At 43.8% G+C, this 21,865-nt stretch overlaps 1 protein-coding gene across 2 annotated transcripts in view; it reads left to right on the top strand.

Annotated features, from left to right (window-relative positions):
- Positions 1–21,865, top strand: part of ALKAL1 (ALK and LTK ligand 1) — a 718,899-nt gene that overhangs the window by 616,145 nt on the left and 80,889 nt on the right. The gene's annotated exons all lie outside the window — the stretch shown is intronic.

Raw genomic sequence — 21,865 nt, 5'->3', positions numbered from 1 at the left:
TTTTGAAATGCACTGGATATAATATATCTTGTCCATATTATCAACATACCCATTCAAACAGTAATCCTTTTTCAGGATGTTTTACTTATTTTATGTGGACATAGGGAATTTGAAATCTACTCAGACCTCTCTGGCCTGGACTCACAACAGTCCCTGTGCAAGGAAACTTATATTAGGTACCTCATTCACACTCACCAATGTCGGATCTCAGTTCAAGAATTATTTTCAGGAAATCCATAAGCCAGGAGGAATTTTCAAGTCATACATTTAGTGTGAATAGTGACATCATGTGTAATGCCAGGTTAGGAACATCAAAGTGGCCACTGTAAAACAGTGAAGATCTATGCAATAGAAACATCTGGATGCTTTTTCACACCCAGGTTGTCCTACAAGACTAAGGTCCTGATAACGAGTCTCGCCATCCATCAACCGCCAGACTCACAGTGGCACAATAGTGGCGACCCAGTCACCACCGTATGAGCGGTCTGACCACCCCTTTACAATTTGAGCGGTCGGACCGCCATTGCACTGCCGCAACAACTAGGATCAGAGATACCTGATGGTGGCGTAGCAGACATTTAGGCAGCAATATGCTTGGCTGGAGCGCCGCAGTCCTACCAAGCATATTACGAGTTTCTGCTCTGCCACGGTTTCATGGTGCTTCATCCTCCACTAAACTGTGGCAGGGAGGAAACAAAGGGGACGGTGCAGGGCCTCCACTTGCCTCTGGGCCATGGGTAGCATGCAGGGGAGCACATGTTTTGTCCCCTGTGTGCATAAAACCCAGTACCTGCCCTGCAAGGACTGCACCAGTCCATGCAATGCAGGTACTGCCTTTGAGGTTCCTATTGCATGGCCCAGTTTCAGGGGCACCCCGTTGGATCACCAAGGAAACGCCTGCCAGACATGAAAAACACTTGTAATCTGGCAGGCGCTGCTCACACAGCTCTGGTTGTGCTAGAGCATTGCGATGGCGTACCGCCCCCTACCACACCACCAAAATGCCTAATTTGGCCCTTAGAACTTTATTTGAAGTTTCGTTCTAAGATAGATTTGGATGGAATCTGACATTTTCTCTCGAATTGGTATTATGATTCATTAAATAAGCATGAGCACACTACCATACGCAGGTTTCCTAGGGACACATTTGTCCAGAACATTCCTAATAGTATTTTTCAGCAGAACATTGAGAACTAATTGAAGAAATGATTGCAGTAACATTTATTTCCCCAGCAATTCCCCATTCCATCTGAGAAAAGTTGGAATACTAATTAATTTTGCATACCTGAATGACTTCTCTCTGCACTTATGGGAATTCTGAGGGCAAACTATCAATGCCGAAATTCCTCATCAGAAAAATGGGGGCATTCGTCCGCTCAAAAAATTGGAATGAACAAAATTCCCAAACAGCATATTTTCTATAGACAAACAATGCTGAGGTTTATGTGTGTCTTCCAGTGCAAGCTCTGCTAGTGAAGGGTTTGACTGATGCATCTAAATCTTTCCTTTAACAGATTTACATGTGATCGCGTTAGAAGTCTTGTGAATTCCAAGAAAACTGTAACTTCATGAAAATCAGCATGAAATATTTCTTTAAATAGAATTTAGTATTGGATTGCCTGAGTAAAGTCAGCCATTTTGTCAGTTCACAGTATGCATACCAATTGTCTTGTGTAAACACACAGATGATTTGTTTGTCTGAACACTTTTGTCTAAACCTCCTATGACTACTGAGACGTGCATAGTTGCTTACTCTTCATGTGCTCTGGTTTAACCCTTTCGATGCTGATGACGAGCTCAGCTCGTCATCACCAAAAGGTGTCGTGTGCTGATGACGAGCTGAGCTCGTCATGGTGCCACTAAAATGGCATTTTCCAGCACAGGGGGGGAAAACGCCCAGCAGCCATGTGGTTAAATAGATAAACAGTTCCCCCTCCCAATGCATGGCAGTAACATAACTTCATCCTGTCACTGACTAGGCCATTGGTATGTAAGCGGTAGGTATTTACATTACAGGTGCACATGAGCTAGAGAATTTGGACAGATGCATTTGCCAATCAATAAGTGTTGCATTCCCTCCATTTACTTAGACTGTTTTTCGTCTTATGCTTTCTAGACCTTGGTGCACAATGTTCCTATATGCAGTCATGTAATGTAACCTCTAAAATGGATCGAAATTATACATCATATGCCTCAACTGACTGTTCTAATTTACTCCATATTTCCAAAATCACGAATCATGGGGCCTCATTTATGAGGTTTTACCATAGGGCAGTGCTTAAAAAAGGGAAAACAATCCGAAAAAGAATTTCTCCTCGTTGTGCCTCCCTTACACTCCCCCTGGGGAGGTCTAGGTTTTTGGCACTGCTTCAGAGCCAGGGATTCTGCTGGGAACGCCCCCAACAACACCCATTGCATGCCCCTTTATCAAAGAAAACTGAGTTAAAGGGAGCCATGTTTACGAGGCAGCATTAAGCCCAAACAAGTGGCTTAGTGCTGCCACATAACTATGGAGCAGGCTCCTGCATCACAGAACGTCAAAAAAGTGACGTTCCGGCGGCACAAGGAGCATCATACATCAGGCCCATAGTTTTACAAGCACTTAAAATACATTTTCAATGTGATTTTTCAGTTAAAAGATAAAGTCAAGGATTTCATAGATTATCCCTGACCGTTTTCATTTACGTTTATTATTAAGTACAGAATTCCGATCTGAGCAATAATGATGAAAATCACACATTTACCCCTAACAAATGTATCAAGGAAAAGGGCCTGTAAAAAGGCAAAGCATGCAGAATTTACTACATTAAACATTGATTCTACATGTTATGGCATTTCCAATCAAAAATCAGGAATATGAGGTATTTACCTCACTCGTGAAATTCCGCATCCTGAGATGATAGTATTTACTGGGTGTGGTAATATCAATCCTGGTTGTGTGAATTCCTTGCTCTTAAGTACTTACTCTGGCTCGTAGAGTAAACGGTTCAGAGCGAAGATGCATTGAAAACTTGCCATAAGTTGTCTTCTCTATGTGATGTATTTTTTTTCTGTTAAATAATTTTTATTGATGTCATAATAATAGTACCAGAGTTAAGGATATTTTTAATAGACATCGGTTTTCTGTAGTACTTGTTGGAAGCAGCAAATGCTACATGAATTACAAGAGAAGTCCTGACATCTTTATTTGAAAGCGATGTTCTTATGAGGAAACATACACTTGTATAAATGTCAATCCAAAAAAAAAACAGCAAGTGCAGTTCTTTTCTTTTCTTTTTTCTACACGAGGAAAATGTGTTACCTTCGTATAAATCAATTCCATTAATCCCCATCAATTCAACCTGGGGGACTCCTCCTCTATGGCAGAGAGCATTGCCCAATGGTGAAATGTCAGCAGACAAAAGAAAAATAGAACGACATTAAAACTAGTTTATTGTGCTTTTATTTTTCACTTCCAGTCTGCGAGTCTGGCGTGGGAAGGGACCATCAGCTAGATTCATGAAGCCAAATTGCGATCGCAATAGCTGCGAAAAAGCAATTGCGATCGCAATTTGTTGAAAAGGGATTCAACAAAGAAAATTGTGAAATCGCACACTTTTTCTGCGAATTCGCAATTAAATTAGCAGAATCCAGGAAGAAGACAATCAGCGAATCGGTAATAGCGAGAAACCATGGATTCTGCGAATAAAAGTGCGATATCGCAAAGAAATCGCTATCGCAATTCATGAAAAATCGCAAATAGCGAAAAAAAACAAAATCGCATTTAGCGACACACAAATTAAGGAGAACCCAAACCAGGTGGTCACCAGTAAAAAAAAAAACACTTCAGAAAAAAAGTCTTGTTAAGTACCAACAGGTGCTGGCTTGACCAAACACACTTAAGGACATGCAGCTGGAGCCTCAGGACTCACACAATGGCAGGACTCTACATGGTGGTCAGGCGGCGAAGGCTACAGCGAGCAGCACGGAACAGACAACGTATCCAGGAGCGGATATTCCGTCAGCGGGTCACCCTACTGGGCCAAACCAGGGAGCAAATCTACGCAAAGTACCGCCTAAGTGGGGCAATGCTAATCAAGCTGATCCGGGACCTAGACCCCCTCATGCAGCACCCAACAAGGAGGACCAATGCCGTTCCCACACATCTGCAGGTATTGTGCAGCCTGCACCTACTGGCCTCCGGAAGCTTCCAGGGTATAGTTGCTGTTGCAGGGGGAATATCCCAGCCCACCATGTCCCGCTGCCTAAGGAGTTTCCTGGAGGCCATGCTGACCCGCCTACACCACTACATATCATTCCCCACTAGCCAACAGGACTTGAACGAAACCAAGCTGCAATTTTACAATGTAGCACAATTTCCACACATCATAGGATGCATTGACTGTACCCACATCCACATCTGCCCACCAGCAGAAACGGAATACATGTATCGTAACCGCAAGTCTTACCACTCCCTCAATATACAGATGGTATGCAATGCGAAGACAATCATCACGGACATAGTGGCACAGTACCCGGGGAGCACACATGACTCCTTCATATTCCGGCACAGTGCCATCCACGCACGACTGTCCAGGGGAGACTTTGGTGAAGGACACCTACTGGGTAAGTACACATGCCACACAACAGTACAATGTGATAATGACGCTGCGCTGCACAGGCACTCACCCTCTGCTCCTATCATGCAGGAGACAGCGGCTACGCTCTCCGTGAGTACCTACTCACCCCATACCTCAACCCAGCAACACCACAGCAACGGCGTTACAATACAGCACACATACGCACAAGAAATTGCATTGAGAGGACATTTGGCCTTTTGAAGAGCAGATTCCGCATACTGCACAAGACTGGTGGGGCCATCAAATACGATCCTGAGGTCTGCTGCCGCATCGTGGCCGTATGTGCTATCCTACACAACATTGCTACCAAGCGCAGGATACCTGTAGACATCTCTGGCAGTGAGTCAGAAGGGGACAATCGGCCACCTGCACATGTGCGTCACACACGCGGGGAGAATCCAGCAGAAGGACACAGGCGCCGCAACAAAATCTGCATGAACTATTTCTAGGGCACCCACTCCCCACACCCATTCCTCAACTCATGCATGACCACATTAATAATGACATGAGGCACTGTACGTTATTCAGAATTTTAGTTACTGTTACTGCACAATAAACATGGCATTCTGTAAAGTGTGAAAAGATTGACATATTGCGTCATATGTCCAGATTAGTCTGTATGGCATGCTTGTTGCGTCAGCATGTGGCCTCATTGTAATGCACAACAATTCAGTGGCGTCTCCGGGTAGTTGCCCCTGACCTCCTCTCAACGTCCTCCTCCTGATTCTGCTGTGCGGCAGCAGAGGGCCTGCTGCTGCGGCGGGGTGCTATGACCGGTGGTAGGGACTGGCTGCTGTGGCTTGATATTGCCTCTCTGTTGTCGTCTGCCCCCCGCCTGGCCATGGCCAGTGGCCTGCATGCCCTGCATGGCCGTTGCTTTGTTCTCCAGTGCTGTTGCGACGTCGTGGCAGCACTGCACCATTTGGACCTGCATGGCCAGGGAGCGTCGCAAGAGCTGGGAGGTGGCGTTCCCAATAATGTGATTGGACCGCGTGTACGCCGACAGGTCAACAGTTGGCGGTGTCTGCAGCGATTGACATCCCGCTGCCTGGACATTGCCTGAGTGTTGGCCTCCACAGCTGCTGTCATATGTGCCACATTACGTGCCGTCTTGTCCAGTTGGAGGTGGATGGCGGCTAGATGTCGGGCCTAGGTCTGGTGCACACTCAGCATCCTGCGCTCAATGGAGAGCCCACCTGCTCGCACAATTCTGCCCCTGCCAGCACAGGATGTGTTGGTGCGCGGCTCCCTGACCAGACCGCTCGTCTGGCTCCTCACAGCCGCAGGGCGGTGGGTTTGTTGGCGGCCTGCTGCTGGTGTTGCAGGCCCCACTGGTGGCTGTGTGCTGCGTGGTGCTACAGCAGCGCCTGTTGTCACGGGGGTGGCACGGGCCACAGGGGCGGGTGGTGGGATGACCGCTGTTGTGGCAGCTTGCCCTGATGGTCCGGGCTGTGGGGTATGATGTTTATCCCCCTCCGTGTCCTCCGTGTTCTCCTCAATCACCAGGGCCTCACTGTCTGTGCTGGGGACATCAGCGCCACCTGTGATGTAAAGTGGACGTTGATTAGTGACATGTTCCGTACACAGTTAGGCTTGCCACATGCATGCAGTCTACCATTCCCTGTCTCGCTGCAGGATTGACTCTCACTGGACATGTCAGGCTCTATGGTACAGGATGGTAATTGTGGGCAGACTACATGTCCCACAATGCAATTGCGCTATGGGGCTCTACTTTGTCTGCATGATTGGGGTTTGGTATAGGATGCACTGGAGTCATGGACAATGTTAGGGGACAGGGGGTTGCAGTCGCATGGCACTCACCTGGTGTGTTTTGGGTGGGTCGGGAGGAGTCAAGCTGGGTCACACCCACGCAGGCCGGTGGGTTGATGGGCTCCTCCACTTGGTCCTCCAGTGGGGTGTTCGGTAGGACAGTGGGCTCCCCTCCACCTGTCGCCAATTGCTCCCCCAGCCTCTCAGCAATCTTTTCTTTTGCCCGCCCTCTTAAGTCATACCAGCGCTTTTTCAGCTCGTCCACCGAGCGCTGGGTCACCCCCACGGCGTTCACTTTGGCGTGGATGCGCAGCCATATGCGCCTTTTGTCCGCCTCTGGTACCCTTCGGGAGTCATTGCCAAATAGGCGGTTGTGATCCTTGGAAACTCCTTCAATTAGGTGTTTGAGCTCCTGCTCTGAAAACTTTATTTTGCGCTTTCTCCCACTGGTGGAAGCTCCTGCTGCATCCTGTGCCATGCTTGCCACTGTGGTGTCTCCTGCTGTAGTCCTGTGGGAATGCTGGAGGGGAGCTCTGCAACTGATGCCTGTACTTCAGCCTCTCACTGCTGAATGAGGGTGGCCCTGCCTACTTCCTGGTTGTGATGTCATCACTGTGCTCAGGTTGCGACTCCCCGTTTTTGTGATCTCGCAGTTAGCGAGATCGCTATTTGCGATATTGGTAATTGCGAAATCGTAATTTCAACAGGGGTATCTGCAGATTCTGCAATTTTTTTTACCGATTTCTGGGGTCTCGCAATCGGCGATAGCGGCCACTTGCGAATCGCATTTTTAAATCGCAAATGCTCATGAATGCCGTTCTGCGATTTCTAAATTGCGATTCGCATTTTCTCGCAATTTAGAAATCGCAGAATTTGACATTGATGAATCTGGCTGATAGTCTCAGGATCAGCAGCAGGGAGGAGTGGTGGTAGGCCCTGAAAGTGTGCATGTCAGTTTGGCCAGCCGTCTATGGACAGCCAAATCGGCATGTGCACTTTGGTATCTCCAGGCTGTTCCTCTGAGATATCAGCAGTGCCCAGTAGCATAGGCTCCCTGTCCCTGCTGCAGCGTGAAACTGGCCTGCTTCACCCAATTCCAGCACTTGCCTCATGTTGGGAGTAATTGCATGAGAGAAGCGCTGGGATTGCGTGGGGAGTCTGGGAGCCGGTTCTCCTGATGATGGTAGTTCTAGGAACAGCATAGTGCAGCACGGCGAGGGAGAAGAAGATCGCGGGCCAGCAGTGAAAGGTAATTAAAAAATTGTTTTTTAGTTATTCCTTTTAGGTTTCAGATTAAGGTCCACAGTACAAATCTGATGAAGTAGGAGGAAACCCCTCTATTACAGTCTAATGTACTTATGAGGACACCCCAGATTGCAATTAACAGAGGCGGCTCCCCCGTTGGAGCGGAGGAGTGTCATACCACTTAAAATCCCCCAAAGTCCCAGAGATGAAAAACGAAATGGTATTTCATACCATTTGAATTTTCATCCCCTGTCTGGAGCTGAGTGTCAGGACCGGGCCGCTGCTGACTGACAGCAACAGGGAGGAGGGTGGGCTGTCTAATGCACTGTTTAAAGTGCGCATGTCTTTTTGGCCGGACATGAGCATTATAAACCTCTCAACTCAGCTGTCTTAAAACAGCTGGATTGAGAGTAAGTGCAGGCCTCCTGTGTGGAGTACCGAGTGAGGCCACTCCCTCTAATGAGGGCACTGCTCATATGCTGCATGTGAGCAGTGCCAGGACTGGGCAAGGGAGTTCCGGCATTTAGTTCTAGTTCCTGCAAAGAAGAGGTCCAAAGCAAGGACATTGCGTTAGGTACGTTTTATTTTATTTTACATTTTATAATATTTTGCTTGCTATCCCGTCCACCCTCCCCATAGATGCCAGCCACCGTTGGCAATTGATTCTTTGTCTCTGCCAAAGCAGAAGCTTGTTTGTTAGTCATAGAGAACCTTAAGAAAACGTGTGCTCGCTCTGAATGCAACTTGTCATATTAATTTGCCTATGAATGGCTAATTGATTATCATTCTGTAGTTTGATGGGTTGTTAGGACATAATCTCTGTTTCGTAAGGATTAGCTTGATGTACCCTATAGTAGCTTGCTATGGAATTCTCCAGATGATAGTGATGTGTTAATTCATAGTTTAGTGGGTGTAGCTGCACAGATTGAATCCATAATGTTCTTGAAGGTTTGGGGGCACAGGGCAGCATGATCCATCGGTACTGATTGTCTTTATTAGCGTGTTTGTTTCTCTGGTGGACTGAATGTTGAATGAACATAGATTTGGTTGTGTACTGCCATGGTCATAATTTGTTGGGATTGTCTCTCTAGTACCTTTGTTTTCTGATGAGTTGGATGAGTCACCAATTTTTCAAGCCTGACCAAAGACACAAACAAAACCGCTGATAGCGAAGAGATTGTAGGAACCCTGGTAGGGAGAGAGCATCATTTAGAGCACGCTTTGAAGATAGTAATTTGTGATATGCTCAAACAAGCGGTTAAAAGGCAGTAACTCTGTACACTTTAGTGTGGTTTCTGTACAATGTCTCACTTTTTTTTACCGATCACGTGTTTATTAAGATACTTTGCACATTGCTGTAAAGATGTGGATGCTGCCAGAAGACTAGAAGTCCCATTCACCCCCAGCTCTTTCTTCACTCTTTCTTCATAACAAACCTTTATAAGGGTAAACATAAGTTCTTAAGTTAGGCCAAGTACCTAGAAAGTGGACCCGACCAGCTTCACATAGGCAGTGACCTTTTACTGTCAATTATGGAAAGAATAAAAAAGGGGTGCCTATCTTGCAAAAAGCAAAGTTCTGCAACCCCTAAAAAGGTAACAGGTATTTGCAGGGGGACTAAGATTCCCCATTTTTCAGTTTCTGGTGATGATAAGGCAGTGATCACGAATGGTGTATGCTTTCAAATATTATGTAAACTGTTCCATTGTGTTAGTAATTACATTGCTATTAGGTTTTCATTTCCATTATTGTTCTGGTATTCACGGTCATTTACTGATCGCAAATGTTATATTGTGATGATAGACAGCTATCTCTGTATTGTGCTGCACTTCTATTTGATTTTGTATTATGTTTTGTGTGATCTTTCATATTTTCCCTTCATTTATATTGCAATTATTTTCCTAGATTTTTAGCTATTCATAATGATCATCTGCTGTGCTCTTCAATGGTTGGACAATAATATTTTTATTGACATTTTAAAGATTGTATTATACTTTGCCTCTACTCACATTTCACTAGCTTTTGTGTGATATTTATTGGCTTCTTGTCCACACATACTTGGACAGCTAACATGCATTAAGGCCAGCATTTTGTAAAATGCTCAGGGGCTTATTTATAAGCCTTTGCGTCACTTTTGCGCCGCCGGTGCGTCACTTTTTGTGACGCACCAGCGGAGTAAAAAATGCACTACGTTGTGTCATATTTACAAAGTTATGCATCTAGGTAGATGTATCACTTTGTAAACCCCTGCACCAGGTATAATGTATGCAGTGTAGGCGTTCTGACGCAAGGAAGCCTCATAGAAGTGACGCGGTGAAATCTACGCAAATGCGTCAATATCTTATGCCTGCCTCACAGCAGGCGTAAGACTGAGACAGGCACATTTTAAAGGGGACATGCCCATGTGAAATGACCCATTGATGGAGTTGCGTCACTTTTGTGACACACTCCAGCAATGCGTCATTTTTGAGCCTACAGATACTTCAGAAATGCTGACGTATCTGTAACTACTTGCGACTTTATGCGTCATACTGTAAATATGATGCACGGAGGGCGCAATGAAAAGTGATGCATCGCTGTTTTCACATAGCAATACGTCATTTTTCATAAATGAGGCCCTCAGTATCCAGTTCTCTTGTATGTGAGGAACACCAGCATACTCACCATTGATAGTGCTTGGTTGTCCATACTACTGCATGGTTTGCAGGAAAAAATCTCGACAAACTATCAAAGAGTACTAGATTTCAAATGCAAGCCCATATTTTGAACATCATTTGCCGCTCAAGGTAGGTTAATTCCTGACCTACTGCTTGGAATTTAAATGAATTAACTTATTATCATATTCTAACCATTCTTGTTTTCATTGTAGCCCATTGGAAGCAAAAGCAAATGGTTGCAATGATATTTCTTCACATTAGTTGACCAGAGCTATACAGTCAATACCCAGGCCCCTTGAAGTAAACCAAACTCTATGTTTTTCAAACTGATTTTACAATGGTTTTGGTCCCACCACAGAATTCTATTGATCAGATTGTATATTTTAGCAACAATGTTGTCACACTTTAGTGCAAAACATCTAAAGAAATACATGAAATCTGGAAAAACTATTTTCATTGGATATACTTACAGTTAAACAGGGATGTTTCATCTTGTTTATACTCAGGGCACGTTCTTCAACCAATTAGTTTCAAAGAGTTATTAAAGATCTCTGCAAGATTATGAGATGGCTAATTTCATCCATAAATTTAAACTTCATCTACACATGAAAACTCTTTATCTATTTTTTGTCCTTAAATGTGATACATGGGGCACTTGCATTCATGAATGTCTGACATAATATCGACAGACAAAATATCTACATACAAAAATATCGGCACAAAAATATCGAAATCAAAAATATCGGAGTCATATCTTCATAAAGGTAAGTACAAAAATATCGAAAAATTAATATCGTAGTACAAAAATATCGAAATTAAAAATATCGTTTTTTAAAATGTATTAATAATAATGTAAAAATAATTTTAAAATACATATAATTTTACAAATATTAAATAAAAATATTAAAACATAATTAAAAAATGTAAAACTAATACATATACATTTAAAATAAATTAAACACTTAATAATTTAATGTAATTGTATTTTTTTTAATTTCATTTAATTGATTTAATTTAAATTTATTTTATTTTTACCCTGTACGCCTGTACCCCAAAAACCCAAAACTGACCCTGAACCCTAAAAATATCCCTGTACCCCAAAAACCCAAAACTGACCCTGAACCCTAAAAATACCCCTTTACCCAAAAACCCAAAACTGACCCTGAACCCTAAAAATACCCCTTTACCCAAAAACTGAAAACTGACCCTGAACCCAAAAAATACCCCTTTACCCAAGAACTGAAAACTGACCCTGAGCCCAAAAAATACCCCTTTACCCAAAAACTGAAAACTGACCCTGAACCCTAAAAATACCCCTTTACCCAAAAACTGAAAACTGACCCTGAACCCTAAAAATACCCCTTTACCCAAGAACTGAAAACTGACCCTGAACCCAAAAAATACCCCTTTACCCAAGAACTGAAAACTGACCCTGAACCCTAAAAATACCCCTTCACCCAAAAACTGAAAACTGACCCTGAACCCTAAAAATACTCCTTTACCCAAAATTAATTATTATTATTTAATTACCAATTAATTATTAATTAACAATAACAATAAAGTAAATATATTAGCACATTAGCTGTAATTAATTTAATTTAATAATTAATATTATTTTTTCCCAATTAATTAATTAAGAAATAACAAAAAATTATATGTATAAAAATATTACTCTAATTAATGTAATTAACTAATTAATATTAATTAATTACCAACTAATTAATAATTAAAAATATGTACAAAATTATATTAATTAATTAACTAATTAATATTAATTAATTACCAATTAATTATTAATTAAAAATATTTACAAACATATATTAATTAATTAAATATTATTAAATTATTTCCCACCCTATTCCCCTATAAACCCATAACCCGCTACAGAACATATTTATCAATTAATCAATTAATTAAAATTAATTAAAATTAATTCTCAATTAATTAACTAATAATTCCTACTAATTAATAATTAATTTAACATAATTAAATTACTTCCCACCCTATTCCCCTATAAACCCACAACCCGCTACAGTACTAAAAGACAATATTTAATTAAATTACATTAAAAATAAATAATAAAACATAATAAATACAATATAATATACACAAAATTTATTTAAAAATTGATATTAGTAACATCGAAATTATTTATTTCGATATTATTGACATCGATATTTAAAACTTCGATATTACTAATATCATACTAATATCGATATTAAGACTGTCGATATTACTTACCTTCTATATTATGTCCCATCGATATTTAAACTTCGATATAATTGTATATCAAAATTTAAAACTCGATATTTTGTCTGTGTACCGCATTCATATGAAACAACAACAGTGACAATGGTCAACCTTGACACGTTCCTCTCTCCACCAGAAAGACTGAAGAGATTTGGGGCCCGATGTAGGTAAATCGCTTTTTCCGATTTCAAAATACCGAGGCGCACCGAATCAGTATTCTGAAATCGGAAAACGAGATGTAGGAAAAAAAACCCGAAAAAATACCGATTCGTTCGTCATCGGTATTGTGATTCGATATGTACCGAATCGGCTACCACCGAATCGGAAATTGCCGAATCGGCAAATACCAATTCGGCAATTACCGATTCGGAGATCGAAATACACCCCCATGGCCAAAATGCCCATAGGAATGCATTGAACAATCCGATTCGGCAAAATCCGATTCGGTAGAATCCGAATCGGTAAAATCCGATTCGGTAAAATCCAATGAGGTGGATCCACCCTCCCCCACCCAAGCAGGGAGTGGCTACCCAGGCAGTTGCAGCTTATTAAGAACTTTCTGGAGAGGCAGCCTGAGCTGAACATTCACAGTGAGCAGCAGTGGAAGCAGGAGCCAGAGCACTGTGAGAGAAAGATGGCTAGCAGCAGTGAGAGCCAGAAGGCTGGCCACAAGAGAAAACCCAAATTTAGTACCATGGAGCTGCAGGTGTTGATGGAGGAGGTGGTGAGGGTGCACAGGCAGCTCTTTGGGAGGCTGTCCCTCACTGTACCGGACAGCACGGAGAGGAGGCTCTGGAACGAGATTGCTGAGAAGGTCAACTCAGTTGGTGTCACCCCCAGGACCCTTGATGACCTAAAAAAAGATTTTATGACATCCGCAGCCTGACTAAACGCAAAATGGCAGAGCTGCAGAGGCAAGCTGGACTGACTGGTGGAGGCAGGAACCCGGCGCCACCCCTCACTGAGCTGGAGGAACTGGTGTCCAGCACCATCGAGAGGGAGAGTGTGACTGGAATCGGGACCCTGGATAGCTCAGCCAGAGCTACAGCTACAGGTAAGAAGCATGCGCATCATGACACACCCTACCAGACACCTCCCCTTTAGACACAATGCACAGCCAAACCCCAGCCCAGTACTGTAACCCACATACAAGAGAAAAGCCTCATGGTAAATGTAGTCAGCAGAAGTAGGCAAAATATGGCAGTGCGGAACCACAATATAGAAAACAGTGGAACACATTCAAAGTATATGCAAGGACATGTGCAATGCTTTAATTGTAGTGACTGTAATACATTGGCACTCAATTCACAAATGCTTCTTTATACCTAGGGGCACCATCAGGCGGAGGAGCACAAGCAACTGAGGCACCAGCACCAGCAACAACTTCCAGTGCGGTGGCAGGGCCAAGCACAAGTCAGGCTGCCCTGGAGTAGGAGGAGGAGGAGGACAACACCATTGGCCAGGGAAATGAGGGAGACCTAGGACTTGACTTCACATTTCTTCACTCCCCACAAATGTCTGGCACACCCCCATTGCTGTTCTCCCCTGAGAACTCTCCAACAACGGCCCACCCTGCACCTACCACATCTCCTGCCAGGAGTATGGTTGTGGCTCCACTCAACCCTATCCAGGGAGCAGCGGGTCAGGCCCCAGCCACCACCACAACAACACCATTGGCACCCCAGCCCACACAGCAGGGCAGCAGCAGTTCCCGGAGGCGTGCCATTTCCAGCACTGCACTTCCGGCACGGGAGGGCAGCGTCTTCCAGGGGCTGGAGGGCAGCATGGTCAAGATACAGCGCATGCAGTCAAAGTCCATCATGGCCTGCCAGCGCCAGCTTCGCCAGCACAACCTGCAGATGGACGAGATGGTGCAAGGGTTTAAGGCTTTCGTCGACACAAATAAGGAAGTTGCTGCAGGTCTTGGCCGTCTCACCACAGCCATCACACAGCTATGCAGCAGACTTGACGAGCACGAGCACTCGCGCCGGCGGGATGCCCGCATGCACAACAGATCTATTAGCCGCCTTGCTGCTACCGCGCAACTGTGCCAACGTGGGGCTAATATGGAGGCAAGCTTGACACAGAACACCGCTGAGGTCACCAGGGGCATGGCCCGCATAACAACAGCCCTGGAGGCAATGATTATTTCCAACACTGCGGCCAATCCAGCCCTGGACCTGGGGGAGGCTGGGGACAGCAGCAGCCGCAGCAGCCCGGCCAGCGCTGTGTCGGAGCCGCGCCGGAGCACCAGGCGCTCTGCAGAAGCCGCTGGACATGCGAAAGGGGGAGAGGCACACCCCAGTGGGGCTGCTAAGCGCAGCAAAAAGTAGGCTTGCCAGGGCGGGTGAGGCAACCCGGACCTTTGACATTTATTTTCTTTACATTGACATTTTCTTTTGTTGCACATCAGTGCAGTAACGGTGTTGCAACATTATTAAAATTTTCTTTTCCTCACAACCATTTACCTGTCTGTGCATCTGTACTCACTCAGAAATAGTTTTCTGTAATCTCCTCACGTCCGTATCTGCCATCACTTGGCGTAGACACCCCAGCAGGTTGTGTTTGTGGCACAGCAACGTCGTCGTCATGGTCCTCGTAGTCAGACAACTCCACCTCAGTGCCCTTCTTCACCGCAAGGTTGTGCAACATTGCACAGACAGCTATGATCTTGCAGCAGGTGATGGGGGTATACTGCCTTGCACCTCCACTCTTGTGCAGGCATCTGAATCTACTTTTCCAGATGCCAAAGGTCCGTTCAACTACATTCCTTGTGCTTTTGTGGGCCCGGTTATACCTCCTTTGGCTGGGTGTGGAGGGGTTGAGGTAGGGGGTGAGTATGAATGAGCGGAGGGCATATGCACTGTCGCCTAGAAGGAAAAGGGGTAACATTACTCACATGCATACATGTATTACACTTAGCTACTTTGTGTTATGGGGGTCTGATGATGTGTCTCACCTAGGAGGTATCCTTCACCAAATTCGCCAGCCATCAGCCGTGCATAGATGCCGCTCTGTTGAAAAATGTAGGAGTCGTGGGTACTCCCTGGGAATTTTGCTACCAAGTCTGTGATGGTGCACTTCGCATTGCAGATCACCTGAACGTTGATGGTGTGCGTAGACTTCCGATTGCGGTATATGTATTCTGTGTCAGCTGGGGGGCAAATCGGAATGTGAGTGCCATCTATGCAGCCAATGATTTGGGGAAATTGTGCCATCTAGTAGAAGTCAGCTTTAGTTTGTACCAGTTCTGCGTGGGTTGCAGGGAAAGAGATTTATTGGTCCATCCTGTGTATCATGGCGTCAAGGAATGTGTGGAAGAACCTTGACAGGCTGCTCTGGGTCACCCCTCCTACCGCTGCAACTCCACTTTGATAGCTGCCAGACGCAAGCAGGTGTAAGCTGCATAGCACCTGGACGTGCGCTGGGATGGCGTGTGCCCTTGGGGTGAGGTGGTCCAACAGTGGTTTGAGGTCCCTGATGAGCTCAAGAATGGTGTCTGAGTCCAGCCTGTACCTCTGTAGGATCTCTGCCTCTGTGAGCATGAACAGGGTGATCCTCTGTCTGTAGACCTGTTCCTCTCTTTGCCATTCCCTCTGTCCTTCCTGCTGTAGCCGTAGCCGCCTTGCAATGACATAAAAAGCTGCCATCCTGCAAGTTGCAATGCATTTTGGGTCTATTTTTATGGGTTGGAGTTGGTTACCACCTGATTGTAATCCATGGTAAATACTGAGTGAGAAATACTGATTTAGAGCCAAAATCGGTATTTCTGTGCTTCCCTACATCTCCCTATCTGTCCGAATCGGGGATTTTCCGATTCGGTGATTCTACCGATTCGGTAGGTTATCCGAATCTGCTTTTTTCCGATTCGCTGTCTCTACCGAATCGATACATGGACCGATTCGGATTTTTTCCGATTCAGTGTCACTACCAATTCGGTACATGGTCCGATTCGGATTTTTTCCGATTCGGTGTCACTACCGATTCGGTACATGGACCGAATCGGTATTTTTATCCGATTCGGTATGTTACCGAATCGTTACATTTCCGATTCGGGGTATTTCCGATTCGGATTATTTTCGATTCGGTAGTCATTCCGATTCGGTATTTGTACCGATTTGGACGTTTTTCTTTGCCCTACATCTCGATGGCTGTATACCGATCGGTAAGGGCCCAAAATCGGTATTTTCGGCCGTTACCGATCGGTAAAGGCCTACCTACATCGGGCCCCAAGTGCTTTGTAAGTACACAGGATTCCATTTTAAGGGTGGTAATTTCAATACAGAGATGATCTGTAAAAACAAATTATTTTAACACAGCAAGCATAAATTTCAGTTTCACCACATTCCAGACCTTTTCTGTATTTAGTGTAACAGTTGATATTATGGAATGTTCTGAATTATATGTATTACCTCTAAGGAAAGTGTTGAATTGTCAGATCTTTGTCTTAAATGAGTCCCGTTTGCCATTGGGAATGATTTAAATTGGTTAGCATGTACAAAAGAACATATTCTAATAGCAACATTCATTAAGGAGATTGACAATTCACTTCAGAATTTAACTTATTTATTTTTAAATCAAACTAAGATTAAATTCTAGTGAATTGTATACCCTTCTGATAAAGCATGGAGCCTTGGTTTGTCAAGAAAGAATTAGTTTTGCTAGCATACCCTGTTTTCCTCAAATCAAGTCCATTGTATCATCCTGTTTCCTCAAAATATTTCAGAATATTGCCTAGGGGGGTTTTGAGGCACCATTTACAACTCGAGAGCAATTAAACAACACTAAACTTCAATTTCTCAGGATAACATCCACTTCAGGTCACGGTAGTTGGTAATCCCTTGAAGAGGCCAAATAGTAAAGCTTATTGTTGATAGGAAACAGGAGTATCCTAAAATAAAGATACGATGTGCACTACAGAAGCTACTCATTAGTTACAAATGTGAACAAATGCTCAGGGTTCAAACTCATGTGTATTCAATACATGTGGATAATTGTGCAAATTATCTGATCATTATATACACAGGTAAATTCAGATTGCTCATGAAAATTTAATTTAATCAGGTCAGTTTCAGAAAAATGGCCAAACACTCTGAATTGAAGTAATTACTGATTACTCCAGAGTGCATTAGTGCTTGTAGATTAGAGCAGAGAAAGGCAGTTGGGCGATGGATGGTCGCTGCAAAGTGCAAAGTGGCAAAGCATTTCAGCAGTGGTAGGTCTGCAGCATACAATGCCTGAAGTAAGAAGGGCTATTTTTTTAATTTCAAGGTATTTTATAAAATAAATGTACACATACATTTAACATCGCTTTCCCATCGTAGGGTAACATCACAACCTGGCTGTGCATGACACTGGTACAGGTAAGCGGTCTACATGTTCGGATGTCCCCCTTTCCACTGTCCTACTATAGGAATGAAGGTAAGTGAGATGAAAAAAAGAGAAGGAGCAAGAAAAGAGAAGGAAGAGGGAATTGCGCAAGGAGATAACATGCTTGTGGCTCTATCTTGGCCTGTGGAAGGATACCTTGTGGGCGATCGCCCTTGTTTGATTCTGTTCACGGGGGCTCATAGTGACCCAAGTATTCATCCAGTGTTGTCCACATACCCCTGGTTGCCGGTCTCCAGGGTGAATTGTGCAATGCGGTGCTGTCTGCCCCTCTGAGGTGTGTAATCCAGTTGAGCCACCCCTTGAATGTCGCCTTGTCTGTCTCCTTCCATTTGGAGTCCACCATTTTAACTGCAGAGGTCAGCAGGAGGTCTAGCAGGTCCCTGAGATCAGTGTTGTGAAATTGCGATTCTCCTATTAACATGACCAGAGAATCTGGATTTCATTAAAGACAAGGAGGCTAGCATTATGTTTATAACTTTTAATGCAGACCCAAGCACAACGTAAAAGTTCCATACTAGAACATTACAGACCAAACAATAGCAGTAAGCACCAGGCAATCAGCCTCTTTTAAATGTGGAGCAAAGGAGAAGTCCAAAGAACATCCACAAAGAATAACAGAATTCCAGAACTTGAATGAAGATAGAGGAACCAAGAAACATCAATTTCTGAAGAAGAGGAAACAGCTTCAAAGAGGCACAAAATTAACTCATGAGAGGTTATCTGAATAGAAAAAAAGGAGTAAATGAAACCAGAAATACAAAGAATAAATCTTACAAAGGAACATAAGAGCATATGAGTATATGCAATCAAATGAACATAACATTAGAATACATCAAAAATAAGATCAAATACAACCACCCAAGGGATGGGTGGGAGGGATAATGCTAGCCTCCGTGTCTTTAATGAAATCCAGATCCTCTGGTTATGTTAATAGGAGAATCGCAATTTCATTACAAGACCGGAGGCTACCATTATGCTTGTTGGTAGTCATGTAAAACAACATCAGACATATGAGTAATATGTTTACAGTAATGATGAGCAAAGGTCCTAGAATTTGACCAGTCAGCAGATTTAAGAATATCTTCTAACTTACCACCACACCAGAAAGACTTACTGGCCATAGCACCTCTGATGGAATGTGGTTTAAAAAGATCCAGATTGACGCCAGCAAGGCCCATAACTATTTTAACCCATCTCGCTATAGAACTGGAAGAAATAGCTTTGTGAGGTTTAACAAAGGAAATAAGCAATTGATCAACGCCCTGAGGACAAAGAGAATTCATTCTCAAATCATATTCTTTCATGCAGTGAACAACACAAAGTTTATTACACATGTCAAAGCGTGGGTAAAAAAATACTATCAGACATAGTTTTGGTTCTTCTATGTAACTCAAATTTGACCCTGAACATATCATAGGACCTATATGAAATATCAAGAGCATTAACATCAGAAACTCTTCGACATGAAATTAAACAAAGAAGAGTTGCCAATTTTAAAGAGAGATTCTTTATATTCAAAAGAGAATTCTCAGTCCAGGAGCAGAAAAGGTCAAGAACTAATTTAACATCCCAAATGCATTGATATCTAGGTTTAGGAGGTCTTCTGATCCTTACACTCTTAAGAATTCTACAAATAATAGGATTCTTACCTACCGTCTTATTGTTGACAAGGGAATGACCAGCAGAAATTGCAGACCTATAACAATTGATAGATCTGTAACTCAGACCTCTATCAAATTGTTCTCCAAGAAAATTAACTATATCAACGATAGGTGCTTCCACGGGATCCAGGTGCCTCTCCAAGCACCAACCTAACCATATCTTCCAAATGTTGTTGTACCGCTAATGTGTACCGGGGGTCCATGATTCTCCGAGGAGAGTAGAAGCTGTTGACGAAAGCCTTGAGAGATTGTTGGATCTCCTGACACCTTCCAGGCAAGAAGGTGCAAAGTCCCCGTCTGAACGAGAGGGTGAATTCGGCCATCTACGTCTGTAAGGAGGTCTAGGAGAGAAGGAATCAGAAACGGGAGGTCGTAAGTTAGTTCCAAGGCAGTAGGGAACCAAGCTTGGGAAAGCCAAAAGGGAATTATCAGAACAATTGAAAAATGTTCTTGTCTCAACTTCTGAAGTACCCTCTGGATCATTGCAAAGGGAGGGAAAGCATAGCCGACGATCCCTTTCCAAGATTGGAGAAAGGCGTTCACCGCCAGAGCACCCGGGTCGGGCATCCAGCTGTAATAATTTTCCTGTTAGAATGTTAGTCTGCTGGCAAAGAGGTCTATTTGAAAAGAACCCCAGAAATGATTGAGGGAGTTGAAGACAGAAGGGTTGATTTTCCAATCGCTGTAGTCTATGAGGAACCTCGAGTTCCAATCTGCACAGAGGTTGGATTTCCCCGGTAGATATTCTGCTCTGACAGAGATTTTGTGTTCCAAGCAGAACATCCATAGTTTTTTGGCCAGGTTGGAGAGGTCCTCCGATTTGGTACCACCCAAGCGGTTTATGTAGGCAACAGGGGACATGTTGTCCATTTTCAGAATGACAGATCTGCCTTGAAGAGAGTGCTTGAAACTCATTAGAGCTTAAAGCCCTGCAGTTAACTCTAGGTTATTGATGTGTTGAAAGGATTCTTCCTGGGACCACATCCCTCCAGTGTTATGATCTTAGAGACAAGCACCCCAGCCATGAAGGCTCGCATCTGACTCCAAAATAAAATCCGGTGCTGAACCGAAGATCGCCCTGCCATTCCATGCATCCAGATTGTCCAACCACCACGTCAGTTCTAAGGTGGCTTCCTGATTCAGAGAGACTCGATCTCCGTACCAGAGTACTGATCTGAGATCCTTTGCTTTTATTCTTTGGAGAGCACGATAATTCAAGGGGCTCGGAAAGATAGCCTGAATGGAAGAAGAGAGAAGGCCCAAGAGTCTGGCTAGTTCCCTTAAGGAGAGATACTGTTGTTTCAGGACATGTCTTATCTCCATCCTAATTTTGGAAATCTTCTTTGGAGGAAGAAGGAGAAGGCAATTCGTGGTGTCCTCAGTGAAACCCAGAAACTCCATAGTTTTTGAGGGAGACATTATTGATTTTTCCTTGTTTATGATAAAACCCAGACTTTCTAAAAGGTCTACAACAGTTTTGAGATCTTGAATGATCTGACTGTAATCTTGAGACAGTATAAGGATGTCGTCCAAATAAATGATGAGATGAATACCTTTTTCTCTTAGGGATGAGGTGACTGCCCTCATCACCTTGGTGAAACACCAAGGGGCTGAGGAGAGTCCGGAGGGAAGAGCTTTGAATTGGAAAAGACGGTTCTTCCAAATGAACTGAAGAAAGGGTTGGTGTTCCTCGGCCATAGGGATAGTGAAGTAGGCATCTTTCAGATCCAATTTGACTAACCAATCTCCTTCTAGTAAAAGGTCTCTGAGAAGATGAATGCCTTCCATCTTGAAATGTCTGTAGACGAGATATTTGTTGAGTTCCCTCAGATTTATGACGGGTCTCCAACCTTTGTCTTTCTTTTCCACAAGAAAGAGTGTGCTTATAAATCTCAGAAATTCCATAGGGACTTCTACAATTGTGCCTTTTTGGAGCATTGAGGAAATTTCTTCCTCTATTATTTTTTCCTGATCCAAAGTAAGGGGAATCACTTTGGGAAGTGAGTTCTAAAAAGGGGTTTGAGTGAAATCTATAGAAAAACCGAGAACGGTATTTAGTACCCAAGGGTCTTGAGTGATAAGTTTCCAGTTGTTGTAAAAGAACTTCAGTCTCCGTCCCACTTTTGGATTCGAAGAAAGGGGAGGGGGAGGAATACTCACTTTGAGGGTTGGTGTCGGCAGGAGCTCCTCTTGCCCTGAATCCTCTGGAACGAAAGCCTCTTTCTCTCGGGGGATAGAATTGAGGCTGGTTGGGGGGTTGGTATCCTCTTCC

This window comes from Lissotriton vulgaris, chromosome 4_1 (genome assembly GCF_964263255.1).
Source record: "Lissotriton vulgaris chromosome 4_1, aLisVul1.2, whole genome shotgun sequence".
Taxonomy (NCBI): Eukaryota; Metazoa; Chordata; class Amphibia; order Caudata; family Salamandridae; genus Lissotriton; species Lissotriton vulgaris.
The sequence above is the reverse complement of the archived record's forward strand: the minus strand, read 5'-3'. Positions and strand labels throughout refer to the sequence as shown.